This window comes from Motacilla alba, chromosome 15 (genome assembly GCF_015832195.1).
Source record: "Motacilla alba alba isolate MOTALB_02 chromosome 15, Motacilla_alba_V1.0_pri, whole genome shotgun sequence".
In the NCBI taxonomy this organism is placed as follows: Eukaryota; Metazoa; Chordata; class Aves; order Passeriformes; family Motacillidae; genus Motacilla; species Motacilla alba.
Window position 1 is genome coordinate 14,006,256 of NC_052030.1, and position 18,396 is coordinate 14,024,651.

The 18,396-nt window shown below is 53.3% G+C and overlaps 1 protein-coding gene across 3 annotated transcripts in view; it reads left to right on the top strand.

Moving 5' to 3' along the window:
- The window catches only part of LOC119707598 (RIMS-binding protein 2-like), a 69,366-nt gene that overhangs the window by 27,813 nt on the left and 23,157 nt on the right, over window positions 1-18,396 (top strand). The window contains exon 1 of one of the 3 annotated variants that reach the window (XM_038152829.1): window positions 16,411-16,424. The exons of the other annotated variants lie outside the window; for them this stretch is intronic. The gene's annotated coding sequence lies outside the window, so the exon portion shown is untranslated. Of the gene's footprint in view, window positions 1-16,410; window positions 16,425-18,396 lie in introns of those variants that run through there. 3 annotated transcript variants of the gene reach the window in all.

Sequence of the window (18,396 nt, forward strand, 5' to 3'; positions counted from 1 at the left end):
TTGGGACAGGCATGCTTTTTTTGTGCCTTGGCATTTCGAGGGCTGCAAGCCTGGCTTCCCACTGGAGATGGGGGAGGCTTTGCTGATGCCTGCTGCCCACAGCTCACCCTGGGCTGGGATCCAGGGGGGTGGAGGATGACTGCACAGGAGGAAAACTCTGTTCTGAGTGCACAGGGTGAAGAGCTGAGCCTGCCACTGTCTGATGCTGAAAGGATCCAGCACGGAGTAACTCCGTGTGAGAGAGTTCTCCTGAGCAGCTCCTGGTCACAGAAGGGCTCTGGTTTCTGGCTGAGTTATGCATCCTGAGCAGCTCCTGATCCAGGCTCAGGGTTTGCTGGCTGAGCTGTGGCTCCTGACCCACGCTCTGGTTTCTGGCTGAGGTTTGGATCCTGGGCAGCCTCTGGTCTCAGAGAGCCTCTGTTTTGCTGCCTGAGCTATGTTTGCTGCCTGAGCTGTGGATCCTGACCCTGCCTGGCTGCAGCAGCTCCGGGGCAGCTCAGGCTCCAGGGCTCCTGACCAATTTCACAGCAAACTCGATTAAGCTGTTAAATTGCAGATCACTCCTGACAGTAAATTAATTCCTAATCCAAGCCCTGTTCTGCACTACATCGGGAGGCTTTTGCCAGGAGGCCAGTGGCTTGAAAATGGGTAATTAAATTCTGCTGTAAATACATTTTTATCCACCCTTCTGCTTGCAGGAGCTGGCAAACAAGCATGAGCCATTAATTGATACCTGTAATTTGGTTTAGTTGGAATAAGCCCTGCTCCTGTCAGATTCTGAGATGTAAACCAAGGTTGTGGAGTTGGGAGTAAGTAAAAGATAAAGACTGACCAAAATGTATTCACAGGAGAATCTGTTCCTGTTTTTCTCCATAAAATGTTGTGTAGTTTGCAAATTTGGAGTTGTGTAGTTTGCAAATTTGGAAATATTTTGATCTGAAGTCAGTGTAGAGCAATTTTTTAAAAGCCCTAAATATAAGCAAAGTACCAATGATGAGGAGGTGTATTCTGGGTGGTTTTCCTTGGTGTGATTAATCTCTCGTGACACAGCTTTCAGCCTAGCAGTGAGGTTTTGCAGACTGGCCGTGTCCTGTGGAGATGGAGCTGTGCATTTGTTGCCACCTGGGGTTTTCCTGTTGGCATTTGGAGCAGGAGGTGCTGGGTGCAGCTTTGCTTCTGAAGGGCCAGGAGGAGTCTGGAACCTGCTGGCTTATTCCCCAGCCAGAGCTCTGAACCAAATTCAGCTTTCCCATCTTTCTTCCACGTTTTTTCCCTTTCCTTGAAGACCCAGAGTGTTTGGCAGTTGTGAGTCTGGCTCCTTTTAAAGGCTAAATGCTGCTAATTCTCCTTCCTGACAGGAGCAAGTGTCTCCGTGCTATTTGTCTGTGCAAAACAGTTCCTGATGCCTTCAGAGGTGTTTCCAGCTCTGCAGAGTGCTCTGAGCCTTCCACAGGGAGCCTGGCCTTCCTGCCATGCTCTGAACACACTCACAGGTGATGCTGGGCACCTTTGAAGTCCACACTCAGATTTGTGGCTTTGCTTTCCAACGTTATTAACATTTTATCCGTGATCCAGCTGAGGCACTTTGTCATTTTGAGGGCAGCGTGAACGTTAATAATTAAACGCAATTAAAAGGTGTGTTAAAAGCAATGTAATTGTTATAGGCTGGCTGACTGCTGGATCAGCAGGAGGGTTTGGGAGGCTTTTTGAGCTTTTTGAGTTTGATTTTGGATTTCAATTTCAGTTCTGCTTCTCAGATTCTCGCCCTGTGAGGGCATTTTCTCGCTGCAGCTGTGCAGGGCTGGGTGTCCCCCAGCAGCAGCTGCAGACTCTGCTGCAGCTGTGCAGAGGCAGGTTCTGCTGCGGGTTCCAGTGCAGCTGTGCAGGTGCAGGTTCTGCTGCAGTTCTGGTGCAGCTGTGCAGCAGCCATGCAGGTGCAGGTTCTGATGCAGGCTCTGCTGCAGCAGCGGTGGAGGTGCAGGTTCTAGTGCAGCAGATGTGCAGGTGCAGGTTCTGCTGCAGGTTCTGGTGCAGCTGTGCAGGTGCAGGCTCTGCTGCAGTTCTGCTGCAGTTCTAGTGCAGCTGTGCAGCAGCTGTGCAGGCACAGGCTCTGCTGCAGTTCTAGTGCAGCTGTGCAGCAGCAGTGCAGGCTCTGCTGCAGGTGCTGATGTGGCTTAGTGCAGCTGTGCAGCAGCTGTGCAGGCTCTGCTGCAGGTTCTAGTGCAGCTGTGCAGCAGCTGTGCAGGCTCTGCTGCAGGTTCTAGTGCAGCTGTGCAGCAGCTGTGCAGGCTCTGCTGCAGGTTCTGGTGCAGCTGTGCAGCAGCTGTGCAGGAGCAGGTTCTGCTGCAGTTCTGGTGCAGCTGTGCAGCAGCTGTGCAGGCGCAGGCTCTGCTGCAGGTTCTAGTGCAGCAGCAGGGCCTGCGGGGCAGCAGAGCCTGGCCAGGGAGGTGCCCAGCCCTGCTGGGGCAGAGGTGCAGCTGGGGCAGCAGCTCCTGTGCAGCTGGCTGCATTGCCGGGGCAGCTGGGAACAAGCAGGGCTCAGGTTCTCTGCCCTGCAAACTCCAGGAGCAAAAGCAGCATGGTTGTTTCTGCCAGCGAACTGCAGCTTTGGCATTCCTCTTTCCCATTTTCTTCCCCCACAGTTCCTGTTTTGAATCTTTTCTTTAGAATTCGGCAATAACAGTCTCCAGCAGGTTTGATTCGAGTGGCATTAATGTCTCCCACCCTGTAAAAGCCTCTCCTGGTTCCCAAGCAGGCTGGAAAATCAGAGCCTGGCTCGAGCTGTGGGAGCACACGCAGAGATCTGTGAAGAGGAATTAGCCTTCCTCACAGGCTGCAGCGCCACAGAGACAATCATGACAAGCTATTGCTGAACAAAACAGATTATTTTTAGCAGGCTGTTCCCTTGGCTCTCCCAGCTGCCAGGGGAAGCTGCTGTGTGCCCATGGTCCTGCCTGTCCCTGCGCGGTGCAGTGGGGGAACGCAGCTTCCCCAGAGCAGCAGGAGCATCCCCCACCCCTCCGGAACTGTCTGCTCTCTTGAAGGGCTGCTGGTTAAATTCCAGTGCAATTTGGGTCTCATTAATGCACCTTTCTTCCCAGCCCTGGAAGTGGTCAGTGCTGTGTTACACCAGTGTACCAGCGCTGGCTGCTTTGCTCTTGTGTTTGAAGTTGTGAGACATTTTGTAGCATACTGAATTTGGGAGTCTGGCCATATTTTGAATGCAACCTCTCCTTTGCTTAGTCTTCAAAAACCCTTCAGCACCCTCTAGAAGTTTAGAATGCAGGAGGTTTTGGAGGCTGCAGAGATCCTCCTTTCTGGGCATGCAGATGGAGTTCCATGCTAAAAAATGATCAAGGATGGACATTGCCCCTTTCCCTCAGGACTGCGTGGTGTCACTGTGGGCCCCCTGCAGCGCCACAGCGCTGCAGCAGAAAGCAGAAAAGCAGAGTGCTGATGCCCCAGGAACTGGTTATCAGATCCCAGGCTGCCCGGGATGGCTGAGAGCTGCTGGGCCTTTGAGCTGTGCATTAAAACCTCCTGGGGCTGAGTGATGCACCTTTTCCTGCTGGCAGGACAGGAGTTGATCCAGAATGTGGCTGAGAACCTGTCTCAGTGCCAGGTTTGTGCACAGGCAGGGTGTGCTTTGAGCCAGGGAAAGGTTCTGGTGGATGGCAGGCATGCAGAGCTCCCAGGCAGGGTTTGGGGGTTTGCTGTCCCTGCTCCCAGGCAGGGTTTGGGGGTTTGCTGTCCCTGCTCCCAGGCAGGGTTTGAGGGTTTGCTGTCCCTGCTCCCAGGCAGGGTTTGAGGGTTTGCTGTCCCTGCTCTCAGAACCACTCTGTGCAGCTCCTGGCTCCTCCATCCCCTGTGCTGCCCCTCAAACACCTGCAGGTTTGCCCCACGTGTTTGTTACCAGTTTTCCATGTTCCCAGGAAGGAGCAGCACCTCGCAGTGAAGCCTCTGGCTTTGGGCAGGGGCAGTGCCCCACCTGGGGCCGCCAGGGATGGAATCTGCTGGGGTTTGCAGGAGGCAGGAGCTGGGAGCCCACCCCAGGAACAGGACTGAAAGTCTTCTCCTTCCACAGGCAGGCAGGATTCCAAGGTGATGAGGCACTTGGGGAGTTTGCTGTGCTTGGGGACAGCCTTTGGTGTCTCTTTATCTGCTCTGTGATTCCCATTCACAGCCTGGTCTGTGCATCTTCCCCCTGCGTTCCCCCTGGTTCTTTCTGAGCACTGACAAAAATTTGTGGCGGGTTTGGTCTCTGGATTTTGGTTTGCCCTTTTCTCCCCCGTCAGGATCGGTGCCGAGTTGGAAGAACTGTGAAATCACAATTCAAACGTGGAACATGTCTAGCCCTGAGTTTAGACTCCAGCAGTAATTCAGCGAGCACCAGGCACGGGCGAGGCTCAGAGCTGCTCGTGGGCAGTGCTGCAGAGCCGGGCTGCTGCCAGTTCTGGGGATTTGGCAGGGGTTTAAACCCACCTTGAGCTTGTGGGGCTGTCACAGAATCATTTCAGTGGCAGCAGACTGTCCTGGCTGTCCCCCAGCCTCTCTCAGGTTTTGGAAGCTGGGGATTCAGTCCTGTGAAATTCCTGGAGTCAAAGTCTGGGTGCTCCCAAGATCCAGGCGGGCAAGGAGCTGCTCCAGGGCAGCAGTGCCAGGCAGGCTGTGTCTGAAACCAGCACCTTTCCCTGCTTCCATTTGCACAAAGGAGTGGGAAATGTCAGCTTTTTGTTCAGAAACCGCAGCTGGGGGAGGCAGAGTCCTCCACAAAAAGAAACATGACCCAGGGGAACGGAGCGGTTTTATTTGCCAAGCACTTTGTAAGCGTGTGCTGGATGACATCTGAGCAGTGCTGTTGTTGTTTGGATTGTGTTGTGAAACAGCACGGAAACAGAAAACAGCAACAATGGAACTGCACAGCTTCCTTTCCCCAGAGGTTTAGTGCTTGTGTCACTGCAGCCCGAGTTGGTGTTTAAAATGAGGACTTGCCTAGAGGAAATGGTTTTTTAGCGTACGTTTCACTGGACAGCAGAGCAATTACTTCCTAAATTTAGAAATTATTCTCTACTACGTTGTGGCAGGATCAGACAAGTTTTGGCATTTGAGCAACTTCCAGCACACATTTTGCACAGCAGAAGAAATAATGCCATTTGACAATCCGGCAGAGAGAAAACGTTCAGAACCTGGCTTTCCTTGCAGGCTGCCTGGGAGCAGGACAGGGATTTCCAGGGCAGAGCCGAGGGGTCCATCCTGCCCTGCCCTGCCCTGCAGATCCCTTGGCTGGGGCAGTTTGGGAGCCTCAGGGAGTGGGGCCAGCACGAGCAGACTGAGCGGAGGGGACAGACAAACCCAGCCACCCAAAGGGAGAACCAAGGCAAGGAACTCATTTGGTTAATTATGGGCTTAAAGCCCTTTCAGGGCAGCACCAGGGCTGAGTCATGCTGAGCTGTGCTGACAGCAGGAAAGCAAGGAAATGCAGCTCCCAGAATTCCCCCTGCAGGAAATGCAGCTCCCAGAATTCCCCCTGCAGGAAATGCAGCTCCCAGAATTCCCTCGGCAGGAAATGCAGCTCCCAGAATTCCCTCGGCAGGAAATGCAGCTCACAGAATTCCCTCTGCAGGAAATGCAGCTCTCCAGATTCCCCCTGCAGGAAATGCAGCTCACAGAATTCCCGCTGCAGGAAATGCAGCCCCAAGCTCCCCTGCTGCCTCCTCAGCAGAAAGCCCAGCAGGGGGAGGGTGCGGGGCTGCTCCAGCCTTGCAGCAGCAGTGGGAGCTGGAGCTCGGGATCCCTCCCCTGCAGCCCCATTTCTCTGCGCTTGCCCTTCTGAACCCCCCAGGCTGGATGGTTTTCTCCTGGCTCCTTTACTTCTTTGTGAGGAGCTCCCAGGGCTGTTAAGCAGAACTAACTTGGCACAGCTGCATGAAATCTGAAATGCCCAAGTGAAAGAAATGGATTAAGCAGATAATCTCCCATCATACTTCGAGCAATTTGAAGCATGGGGCTTTAAAAAGAGAGAATTTTATACGGAGAATATATATATTTTTTTAAACAGAAGGTTATATTCATGACATAGCACCAAAACATAATAATTTTCTTTTCTTAAAAGAATTTCAGAGCAGTTGAAAACTGTGGAAGAATGTCTTTACTTGTAGGTTTGTTCATAAAGAAAAGCATTTATTAGACATCTAATTCAAAGGAATTATACTGATTTGTTCCTAATTCTTGTGTCCATGCTCCCCCATTTGCTGGCACTATTTGTGCAGGAGGAGATGAGTGAGGGCTTTGTGTCTCCTGCCACAGGCTGGGTGCGGTGCTCCAAAGGAGGCAGAAGGGAACAGAAATTATCTTCTGTTCAAGTATCACTTTTGGCCTTCACAAGTTGTTCCAGATCAAATCTTTTCTTCGGGAATTGGCTAAAAATAGACAGGAAGAATAATCCCCTGAACTGTGATAAGCATTATCATCAGAAGTCAATCTTGGAAATAATTTGCGCGAGTAAATGTAGCGTAGATTGAAGGGAGGAAAACGCGGTTCTGCCGGGCGCGGGGGAGAAAGCGGCCACAACTTTCTGCAGGATTCAATTTGCTGGTAATTTGCTGGGAGCTCAGAAAGCAGAACAACAGACGCCACTAATGGAGGGAAGGATGGCTAATGAGGGACACGCGGATTTAGGAGAGACTCAAATCCCTCCCTCTGCTGCTGTGGGGAAGGGGAAATCCAGAGCTGGGAGCTGCTCTGGGACTTCCAGAGTGCCAGGGAGGAGAGGGAGAGCTCGGAGTCCAGGGGGCAGGCAGAGAGAGGGGTTTGAGTGTGCTGTGAGCTGGGTTACAGCAGGATTGTGTTGGTTGTGCTCAGAGAGGCTCCAAGTGCAGCTCCACACGGGTTTGAGTGTGCTGTGAGCTGTGTTGCAGCAGGATTGTGTTGGTTTGGCTCAGACAGGTTCCAAGTGCAGCTCCAGCAGGGGTTTGAGTGTGCTGTGAGCTGGGTTGCAGCAGGATTGTGTTGATTTGGCTCAGACAGGTTCCAAGTGCAGCTCCAGCAGGGGTTTGAGTGTGCTGTGAGGTGCTTCACTGCAGGATTGTGTTGGCTGGCCTCAGAGAGGCTCCAAGTGCAGGTTTTGCAGCAGGTTTGGCACACTTGCAGCAGGTTTTGCACGCTTGCAGCAGGTTTTGCACCTTTACATCAAATTTTGCACCTTTATAGCAGTTTTTGCCTGTTTGCAGCGGATTTTGCACACTTACAGCAAGCTTTGCACATTTGCAGCAGGTCTGGCACACTTGCAGCTGGGTGTGGGAGCACAGCTGGGTCTGGGAGCACAGCTGGGTGTGCTGTGCAGGCACTGGCCGTGCTTTCAGCAGCGCCCTGGCGCTGAGTGTTCTGCACGGGGATATCTTTTGGGAGAAATGCCAGTTTTCATGTGCTGCTTTGCCCGTTTCTGTCCTGGACCGGGGGATCGGGTCCCCCGGAGTGCCTGGGGATCTCCTCTGCAGGCAGGCGTCATCCTTCAGCAGGCAGCTGGGAAGATGAATCAATGAGATGAAATTTATGTTCTGGAAAGCTTCATAAGCGTGCAGCCATCTGGGGCCATCTTTAATTTCCACTTTCGTCCCTCCTTTTGCTGATAGCTGTGTCGGGGAGACTCGGGGGTGCTCAGCTTCATTTCAGTGTCAGCCTGGGGAGATTTCATCTCCCTCTCCAGGGGAGAGGAGTTTGCAATCATTTCTCTGCCATCCCCCACTCCCAGACGCACACAGACCTATTGTCAGGTTATTTTTCCTCAGCTTCTCTGATAGACATCATATGAACACAAAATTCAGTGGTTTTCAGTCCTTCATGTGCCTAGAAATGTTGCCTAATTGCAAAATCTCTGTTGATAATGGTAGATGAACTGATATTAACCTTCTGTCTCAGCCCACTGCCAACCAGAAGCATCACTTAAATTTGTTATCTGTCAATTTTTAACCCAAACTAATTTCTTCTGGCTTCATTAAAACTAATTAGTTTGCTTGAGGACCGAAGAGCTCTCAGCATTCCTTGGAACAAACAAATATATCATGAGAAAGCATAAGCACAATGGAAAATTAGCTCGATAGGAACAGAAAATACATGTTAATGAAATTCATAGTAGGTGGAAATACAGCTGACAGTATCTGGCCTGTGTCTGAAGTGCTGGGCAGTTTCTGTGTAGTTTGAAAACCTTCTGCAGGGTTTTGCTTAGCACAGGGCATTACAGTTACCTGGTGGGAGATCCCTTCTTTCTTCAGGAGCAGGTTTTCCACCGTGGGTTTGCCTTTACCTGGTGAGCTGGGAGAGCCAGGGGAGCTGCTGGGGCTGTCTGCCACGGCTCAGGAGGCTGCTGTGCAAGGTGACACCTGAGGCTTGCTTTAATCAAGCCCAGCCTCTTTGTTCAGTTCTGATAAGCAGCGGTTTGAAACAGAGAATAGAATAGAGCCTTTGTGCTTGGTGGTTTCCTGTGTTCCTTTCTTTTTCTTCTTTCCTCTCCCCACAGCCTTTCCTGAGAACTTCCAGAGCTTTTCATTGGCAGCTGCCTCAACAGTTGATTTTCATGAAATTAAAAAGTTAAAAATGGCGAGGCCTGAAGCGAAATATTCTCAGCACTGGGATGATTTGTGTAACCTGAATTCAGCAGGAGGAGCGTTCAGCACTGACCTTGGTGGAGCCCCGTGTTCTGGTGGCACTAATGGCCCTTTGCAGTGCCCCAGGGTTTCAGACATCCCCCTGCTGGGGTTTCTGTCACTGTCCAGCTGCTGGCTAGGTTGGGGTTATTTCTCCTTTGTTTATTTTAGGTTTGGGGGCTATTTCTCCTTTGGTATTGTCACTGTCCAGCTGCTGGCTAGGTTATTTTTCTTTTATATTTTTTTTAGGTTTGGGGGTTATTTTTCTTTTTATTTATTTCTCCTTTGTTTATTTTAGGTTTGGGGGTTATTTCTTCTTTGTTTATTTTAGGTTTGGGGGTTATTTCCCCTTTGTTCATTTTAGGGGTTATTTCTCCTTTGTTTATTTTAGGTTTGGGGGTTATTCTTTTTTTTTTTTTTTTATGTTAGGTTTGGGGGTTATTTCTCCTTTGTCCATTTTAGGGGTTGTTTCTCCTCAGTTTATTTTGCAGTCAGTTCCCAGAGCAGGGCTGTTGTGCACCATTTTTCCTCCCCTTTCCTTGCCACGTCTCTCCTTCAGCACGGTTTTCTGCTGTTTTGTGCAGAAATGGGCAGACGTTGCTCTGTGCTGCCAGCAGAGCCTTCCTGCTTGCCTGAAGGGCTCCAGACTCAGGAGCTGGTGTGGGGCTCTTTGTACCTGAAATAGAAAACTTGGGTTAAACATCAGGACCAATGTTTATCTTTCCTTAAAAAAAAAATAAGCAGGGAAAGCACTGGTCCGAAGCCTTTGCTTTTCTCATAAATTTGTTCAGTGTTTCTGTGCAGAGCCTTAGCTCAGCAGATGAAAAATGGGTTGTGCAGTGTTACTTGAAGGCTGTAATATTATCTGTTCTGAAAACAGAATTTCTGGAGCATGAAGAGCTGGTTTTGAATGATGCTTCTGGCACCTAATCCTTAAAATTATTCAGCATATTTTTCTCGTGTCTGTCTTGAAATGAAAAATTATCTTCTGTTTTCAAATCATTTATAGCTTCTAAAAATTTGGCTTAACTTTTCATCGAGATTTCCAAACTTATGCAATATATTGATATAAGTTTCTGCCTAATAAAATTACTCTGAGACAGCTGAATAATTACTGATGTCCCAAGAGTTCACAGGAGGGTTTTTAACATTTGCATCTCTACATTTCTCGCTGGAAAATCTGCCAGTCTTTGGGCAGAACAGGAAGCTCTTTGAGCGGTGCTTGGTGTTCCGCCTGGGTTGGGTACATTTCATCCTTTTTCAGCGCCACCAGAGTGGATCTTTCACCTGCTGGGGCATGGTGTTACCGTGGCGACAGCCGAGCCCGTGTGCTGCTCCCTGCTCTCAGAAGGAAACGCTTCCCGAGGAGCGCCTGCAGAGCCAGCCTGACTGCGCTGCGAGGATCGGCAGCTCCGCTCTGAGGGCTCCTCCCTTTCCAGAGGGGAGCGAGTGTCTGCGAGGGGAGCAGCGGCAGCGGGGGGACAGGTCCTGGCAGCTGCAGAGCCCGGGCCGGGCTGGGGAGCACAGGGGACCCGGCTCAGGGGCACCTCTGGGGACATCCCCACTCCCAGTGATGCTCTAGAGGGGACCCGGCTCAGGGACACCTCTGGGGACATCCCCACTCCCAGTGATGCTCTCCCTGCTTCAGGGGAGCCCAGGCTGCCCCAGGCTCAGGGGCACCTTTGGGGACATCCCCAGCTCCCAGTGATGCTCTCCCTGCTTGGGGACCTTTGGGGACATCCCCACTCCCAGGGCTGCTCTCCCTGCTTTAGGGGAGCAGAGGGGACCCGGCTCAGGGGGAGCTGCAGGGACCTTTGGGGACATGCCCATGGGGCAGAGACTGTGATGGGCAGCTCAGAGTGGTGGCCTGAGCAGCAGCAACCAAAGGGGGCTCCATGGGATCCTGCAGGAGGGGAGCCTGCCAGAGGTTCAGGTGGGCCCGGTTTCACCTGGCCCGTGGTGGAGGCAGAGCTTCAGAGGGACAGGCAGCAGCAGAGGCAGTGAGACGAGCTGGTGGGCAAGGCTGGGTACCTGCAGAGCCTTGGGGGATGGAAACCAGCAGGAATTGAGCAGTGTCAGTGATCAGCAGGAATGAGTCGTGCAGTGTCAGTGAGAGGTGTGCGAGGCTGGGTACCTGCAGAGCCTCGCTGGAGTGGAATCCAGCAGGGAGGAATTGCTGTGTTTCCTCCCCAGGATCTGCTCCAGGGCTGTGCTGCAGGACACTGGTGCTTTCCAAGGCCAGGAATCTGCTCAGTTCCCGTGGCTGTTTTTAGCAGTGCTTTTTAAGAAGTGCTATTTTTGTGGGGTGTTTCTTATGCTAAATTCAGCCTCCTGATTAGGGGGTAAAGCTGCATTTGTTTTCCTTTGTTAGAACAGTATCATTTGCACGGAAAAGTTCCTATTTTTAAAACGAAGCAAATCCAATTGTGATTTTATTTAAAATGCAAGCGTTTCTGAGCAGCTCTTCCTTCACCCTAGGAGTGGTGCTGGAAAACTCATGTTGTTAGCTTCTCTGCAGGAATTCATTCGTTTTTAAGTGCTAACCTCAGAAAATGTCCAGCTACTTCCCTGTGCTGCTTGCTAACATGTGCTTCACCATGGCAATTGAGAGGAAGGATGAAATGGAAATAGTAAAACACCTAAAAAAAGTAAGACCGTCTCGTTTGTTTATTTTTCATTGTAGGTAATAGTTTTCCATGAAATGTCATTTATTGTAAGTGAAGCTTGCTGGCTGTGGGAGCTGTGCAGGGCAGGCTGGGCTGATTGCACTGTGCAGGCTGAGCTCACAGGGGTTAGAGGCAGGGGTTTTGAACAGGGCTGAGCTCACAGGGGTTAAAGGCAGGGGTTTTGTGCAGGCTGAGCTCACAGGGTTAATTTAAAGGCAGGTTTTTGTGCAGGCTGAGCTCACAGGGGTTAAAGGCAGGTTTTTGTGCAGGCTGAGCTCACAGGGTTAATTTAAAGGCAGGTTTTTGTGCAGGCTGAGCTCACAGGGGTTAAAGGCAGGTTTTTGTGCAGGCTGAGCTCACAGGGTTAATTTAAAGGCAGGTTTTTGTGCAGGCTGTGCCCCAGCCCGGCTCTGGGGCCATGGCAGGAGCTGCAGTTGTACCACTGAGGGTGAGTCAGCTTTGCCTTTCAAACCCAGCTCTTGGAAGAAATAACAAATGAGCTGGAGGTGGTGAACCTGGCCTTTGAAGTGAGTCATTTACAGGGCCAGAATACACGGGAAAGGATCAGAAGGTTTCATTTTGCTTTCAGGTCCCTGCAGCCCCCAGGTTTTCCCTTTCTCCTGGATGCGTTGTGTCCTGCATCACCCAAACCCGGAGCTCTCCCAGGGGGTTGGAGCCACAGTGTTCCAGTGCAGCCCTCCCAGGGCTCTGGCAGCAATGCTTCTCAAGGAAGAAGAGCTGCAGATAAATGAATAGGGTACAAGATTTTTTTAAAACAAAAATAATTGATGGATGAGCGAGCTAGCACACAGGGCAACAGATGCCTTTCTCCAGGCAATGGAGAACCTTGCTACCCAGACTGTGGTGTCAGGTTGTATTAAATCCACCAAAGCCATCCTCCTGCTGGGAGTTTTTTAGCCAGCCCTCACACCCAAAGGAGGATTTTTACTTTTGCTCTGTTGTGAGCACACATTTGTGCCTTCGTTTCTGCACTTTGAAAGATGCAGCTCCCATCTGAGGTAGCACAGTTTATATTTAATGTCTCCCACGTTTCATTTTCCGTGGCTGTTTCTTTATGAATTGTCTCATGCTCTGTGAAGTGTGGGCCTGGAAATCTCTGCGGGCTCTGGCACCCCCAGACCAGCGCTGCTGGTGTACTTTTGGGAGGGCTGTCAGTTCCCTGGCTGGCTTTGCTCTTCGGCTTCTGAAAGGATCATCCTGGGCGTTGTTTCCTCAACAACCTCCCTCTCTGAGCTGGGGGTGCCCGCAGCACTCCTTGCACCAGCAGGAAACGTCCCTGACACGCTCAGGACATTGCAGGTTCCTCCTGCAAACTCTGCTGCTGCCTCTGCTGCTGCCTCTGCTGCTGCAGCGCGGCTGCGGGGTCAGCACCAGGGGTGAGAGTGAGGGTGGGCTGTGCTTCTGGGGGTGAGCCTGGAGAAAGCCCTCCAGCAGGGGAAACACAAAACCCTCCAGCAGGGGAAATAAAAACCCTCCCGCAGGGGAAATAGCAGCTCTGGGCAGGCTCTGTCTCCATCCATTACCAAAAGTTGGTTGGTTTGTTCTGTGGTGAGCCTGGTGAAAATCCTCCAGCAGGGGAAATACAAAATCCTCCAGCAGGGGAAATAGCAGCTCTGGGCAGGCTCTGCCTCCATCCACCAGCAAAGCTGGGGCTGGTTTGCTCTGTGGCTCGCTGATGCTGATCTGGGGCAGTACTCTCTGGGTTTTTTTCTGGGGGGAAGTGAGATTGTTCTACAGGCACCTTCTGTGGCTTATTTTCTTATAGCTAATCTCCCGCATTCATTTATCTGTAAAATTTCTGGATTCATGCAAGACTAGTAATTAGATTGCTCCAAGCCCTTGATTTTTTATTTTTTGGCGAGCACAGTGCAGCAGCATGACGAGGAGGGGGTGCCAGCCTGTGCAGCTGATCCCTGGAGCCCAGTGCCAGGCCTCTGGGGCTCATCTGGGAGCGCGCAGCGCTGTTCCCTTTGCGCTGCACCTCAGCCTGCTCCCTCTGGGCAGCGTGGCCCTGCCCTGCCCTGCAGCAGGGCCCTGGTGAGTCCCGGCGTGCCCCTGCCCGCCTGGCAGCCCTGCAGGGACGCGCCAGGGCAGCAGGGAGCTGCTGCTGCTGCTCAGCACGCTCACACTGCCACAGCTGCTCCGGGCAGGGAGCGGGCGGGCACAGAGGGCAGCACGCAGGGAAGGGACAAAACCCTGACTGAATTTCTGCTAGGAAGTCAAAAGCTGTTTCCATAAAAACGGGGAAGGGCGAGGGAAGGGTGCGTGGCGATGCTTTCCGCAGGTTTGCTTTTCAGGCTGCTGCTGCTGTACTGCCGAGAGGTTTAACATCCCCCCACCCTGTGCCAGGCTCCAGAAGGAGCTGTGAAAGCCACAGAATTTCCTCCCGGGTGCAGGCAGTGGCACAGTGGTGCCTGTTTGCATGTCCCCATCAGAATCTGGGAGAGTTCCTGAGCTGGGAGTGGGGAAGGCAGGAGGGGAGAGTCCCTGGCACTCACGGGAGGGCTGGAGGCAAGCAGCACCCCAGGGCTGGAGCCAGCACCCCTAAGCTGATCCCAGCATGTCCCCAGGCTGGAGCCAGCACCCCAGGGCTGGAGCCAGCATCCCTAAGCTGATCCCAGCATGTCCCCAGGCAGGTGGCAGCATCCCTAAGCTGATCCCAGCATGTCCCCAGGCAGGTGGCAGCACCCTCCAGGCAGGTGGCAGCCCCTCCAGGCAGGTGGCAGCCCCTCCAGGCAGGTGGCAGCACGTCCCCAGGCTGGTGCCAGCAGCCCCAGGCATGTTCCAGCACCCCCAGGCTGGTGCCAGCGTGTCCCCAGGCAGGTATCTCACAGGGGCTGTCTCACAGGAGCTGTCTCACAGAGGATGTTTCACAGTCTGAAATCAGGGGCTGTTTCACAGGGGCTGTTTCAGGGGGTGTCTCACAGGAGCTGTCTCACAGGAGGTGTCTCACAGGAGCTGTCTCACAGAGGATTTTTCACAGGGGGTGTCTCACAGTCTGAAATCAGGAGCTGTGTCACAGGAAGTGTTTCACAGGGGCTGTTTCACAGGAGCTGTCTCACAGAGGATGTTTCACAGTCTGAAATCAGGGGCTGTTCCTCAGGGGCTGTTTCAGGGGGTGTCTCACAGGAGGTGTCTCACAGGGGCTGTTTCACAGAGGATTTTTCACAGGGGCTGTCTCACAGGAGCTGTTCCACAGCCCGAAATCAGGGGCTGCTCCCCAGGGGCTGGTTCAGGAGGTGTCTCACAGGAGCTGTCTCACAGAGGATTTTTCACAGGGGGTGTCTCACAGTCTGAAATCAGGAGCTGTGTCACAGGGGCTGTTTCACAGGAGCTGTTTCACAGCCCGAAAGCAGGGGCTGCTCCTCAGGGGCTGCTCCTCAGGGGCTGGTTCCGGAGGTGTCTCACAGGGGCTATCTCACAGGAGCTGTTTCACAGAGGATTTTTCACAGGAGGTGTCTCACAGGGGCTGTTTCACAGAGGATTTTTCACAGGAGCTGTTCCACAGCCCGAAATCAGGGGCTGCTCCTCAGGGCTGCCCTGGGCAGGCTGTGCCTTCCTGGGCACGGGGCTGAGCCCCAGCTGCTGCAGGCTATGGGCTCAGTGCTGCTCACACGCCACTCCAGGGAGCACACCCAAGCAGACACTTTTGGAATTCCTGCCTTGACAGTAATTATGACCTGGATCACTTCCAGGAGACACAGCCCAGTGAGGGAACTTGGCTGAGATTTAGACTTTGGCTCAGTTTCTGGCTTTTGCCACCTGTTTTTGCTCCAGAACCTTTGAGTCACTTATCCTTTGTTCTTTAATGCTTTTTTTCTGAGCAAGCAATATAAATATTTCAAGTTTACATTTATTTGTCACTCCCAAACATGCTGAGGATACACAAATACATCCTCTCCCAACTGCAGGGGTTTCAAGGGGAAATCCTGGAGCTGAGGTTTAGTTGCTGGCTTTCTGTCTGTGTATTTCCTAGGCTTGGAGCTGTCCAGTAATTCCTGGTGCTGTTTCAGGTGCTTCTTCACCTTTATGGACTTGGTTGGGATGGGGAACGCAGGTGGGCTTTATCCTGGTTAAAGGGACAGGATGCTGAGAGGAGCTGCCTCTGTGGTGAACAGAGGTGCAAATGAAGCATTCCCACCCTGCTGGTTTCACCTTTGGCTGTGTGGTTGAGTTTTATTTACTGTTCTTTTTCCCAGCTCAGGCTGCTGTCTAAATACATAAAAATACATAAAAATACATAAAAATACATTCCTGGGGCTGCAGTTAAGTCCTTGGTCTTGGCGCCCAGGCTCCTCACCTCTGGTGCTGCATGTCTGCCTTGCCTGGCACGGCAGGACAGAGATGCTCTGCCAGGCTGTCTGAACTGGAAAGTGGCCATTTATTCCTGTTAGAAATGAGTATGCACTGGAAGGGAGGTGAAGTGTGTGAGTGTAAAAGTGTGGGCATGAGCCTGCATTCCAGCTGTTGCCTGCTGGAGCTGCAGTGCTTTATTTCCTGGGAGAGGAGTCCCTCCCCTGCCAGCTCCGAGCGAGGCGGGGCAGCAGTCTGAGCTCTCTCTCACCTCACAGGGAGATTTTGGGATTATTTTTGCAGGAGCTGGGGCTGTGACACAGAGCTGGGTGTGTGACACGGGCTGTGACACAGAGCTGGGTGTGTGACACGGGCTGTGACACGGAGCTGGGGGTGTGACATGGGCTGTGACACGGAGCTGGGGGTGTGACACGGAGCTGGGTGTGTGACACGGAGCTGGGTGTGTGACACGGGCTGTGACACAGAGCTGGGTGTGTGACACGGGCTGTGACACGGAGCTGGGTGTGTGACACGGGCTGTGACACAGAGCTGGGTGTGTGACATGGGCTGTGGCACGGAGCTGGGGGTGTGACACGGAGCTGGGGGTGTGACACGGGCTGTGACACGGAGCAGAGGGTGTGACACGGAGCTGGGTGTGTGACACGGGCTGTGACACGGAGCTGGGGGTGTGACACGTTTGTTTCTGTTTCAGGAGGAGCAGCTGAACGATGCTGGGCGGGAGAAGGACTGCCTGAGCCTGCAGCATGCCAGCGTGTGCCCTCCAGCAGTGCAGCACGGCCAGGTAACACACAGCTGCTCTGCCAGGTGTGCCAGGTGTGCCAGGTGTGCCCCTGAGCAGTGCAGCATGGTCAGGTAACACACAACTGCTCTGCCAGGTGTGCCAGGTGTGCCAGGTGTGCCCCTGAGCAGTGCAGCATGGTCAGGTAACACACAACTGCTCTGCCAGGTGTGCCCAGGTGTGCCAGGAGTGCCCTGCTGTCCCCAGGTGTGCCAGGTGTGCCCCTGGGAGCCAGGAGCTGCTGGCCAGGGTGCAGCCTAGCCCTGCTGGGCTCCCTGGGCAGAGGCTGGGGGACTCCTGGCACTGCCCGAGCCAGGAGCAGCCCTGGCTGTGCCCTGCTCTCTGTGTGCCCTGCTCTCTGTGTGCCCTGCCCTGGCTGTGCAGCCCTGGCTGTGCCCTGCCCTGGCTGTGCTGCCCTGGGTGCCCTGCCCTGGTGTGGGAGCAGAGCTGGGTCCCCGTGGGTCCCACTCTCTCAGTGGGAGCTGATTTCTGTAAGCAGGCAGAGCTAGAGCACTTTGTGACAGGACGCAGCCACGTGTGTCACAGCATCACCTCATTTTACTCATCCATCTGCCTGTGAATTTCTCCCTCCCCTCGTGTGCTGCTCTCTGTGCTGCTGTTCTCACGTGCCTCGGCACAGAGATGAGGCTCTGGGCAGTTTGCTGCTCCGGCTGGCCCGCAGCGCTGTGCAGCGTTAATGCCGCGGGGGCTCAGTCCCCGGGGACACCGAAGGCGTGGCTGCTCTGACCATCGGCAAGCACAAAGCACAGCCTGCGTGGCTGACAGCGCTTTACTGTTCCTTCTGCTTGTCTCGAGGTGCCTCGGGAAAGTCTGCCAGAGCAATTTCAACACAGAGGTCAGCGTTTGTCACGGCGGCTGCTCAGTCAGGACTAGAATTCCCCACTAAGTCAGGACTAGAATTCCCCACTAAGTCAGGACTAGAATTCCCCACTAAGTCAGGATTAGAATTCCCCACTAAGTCAGGACTAGAATTCCCCACTAAGTCAGGACTAGAATTCCCCACTAAGTCAGGACTAGAATTTCCTCTCACTGTTGCAGGTTCCTGGGGATGGATTTTGGGAGCTGCAGATTCCTTGGGATGGACTGGGAGCTGCAGGCTCCTGGGGATGGGTTTGGGGAGCTGCAGATTCCTTGGGATGGATTTCAGGAACTGTAGGCTGCTGGGGATGGGTTTTGGGAGCTGCAGGCTCCCGGGGATGGGTCTGGGGAGCTGCAGGCTCCTGGGGATGGATTTGGGAGCTGCAGGATCCTGGGGCTGGATTTTGGGAGCTGCAGGTTCCTGGGGATGGATTTGGGAGCTGCAGGATCCTGGGGATGGGTTTTGGGAGCTGCAGGCTCCCGGGGATGGGTTTTGGGAGCTGCAGGATCCTGGGGCTGGATTTTGGGAGCTGCAGGTTCCTGGGGATGGATTTGGGAGCTGCAGGCTCCTGGGGATGGTTTCCAGGAGGAAAGGCTCTGCTTTCAGTGTCCAGGAAGCCAAGGGCCCTGCCAGCAGGGAGAGGCTGAGAGCAGAAGGGAACCCTGACTCTGCTCCCTTGCTCCCAAAAATATTCAGAATATGACAACTGGTGAGGTTTAGAAAAACTTCTTTCCAGAGGTGATCAGGTGGGGTGAATTGTTCTGGAGACAGGGAAACCCAAAGTCTGACACAAACAACCTCTTCTTGTAACTTGTTCCCGACATTGTGCCTCTGGATCTGGGGAGAGGAGCTGAGAGTGCCAGACAGGAGCAGGATTGTGTCGTTGATCCCGACCCCCTCTGCTCCCCTTTCCAGGGCACAGCCTGGGTCCTGGCAGTGCCAGACAGGAGCAGGATTGCGTTGTTGATCCCGACCCCCTCTGCTCCCCTTTCCAGGGCACAGCCTGGGTCCTGGCAGTGCCAGACAGGAGCAGGATTGCATCGTTGATCCCGACCCCCTCTGCTCCCCTTTCCAGGGCACAGCCTGGGTCCTGGC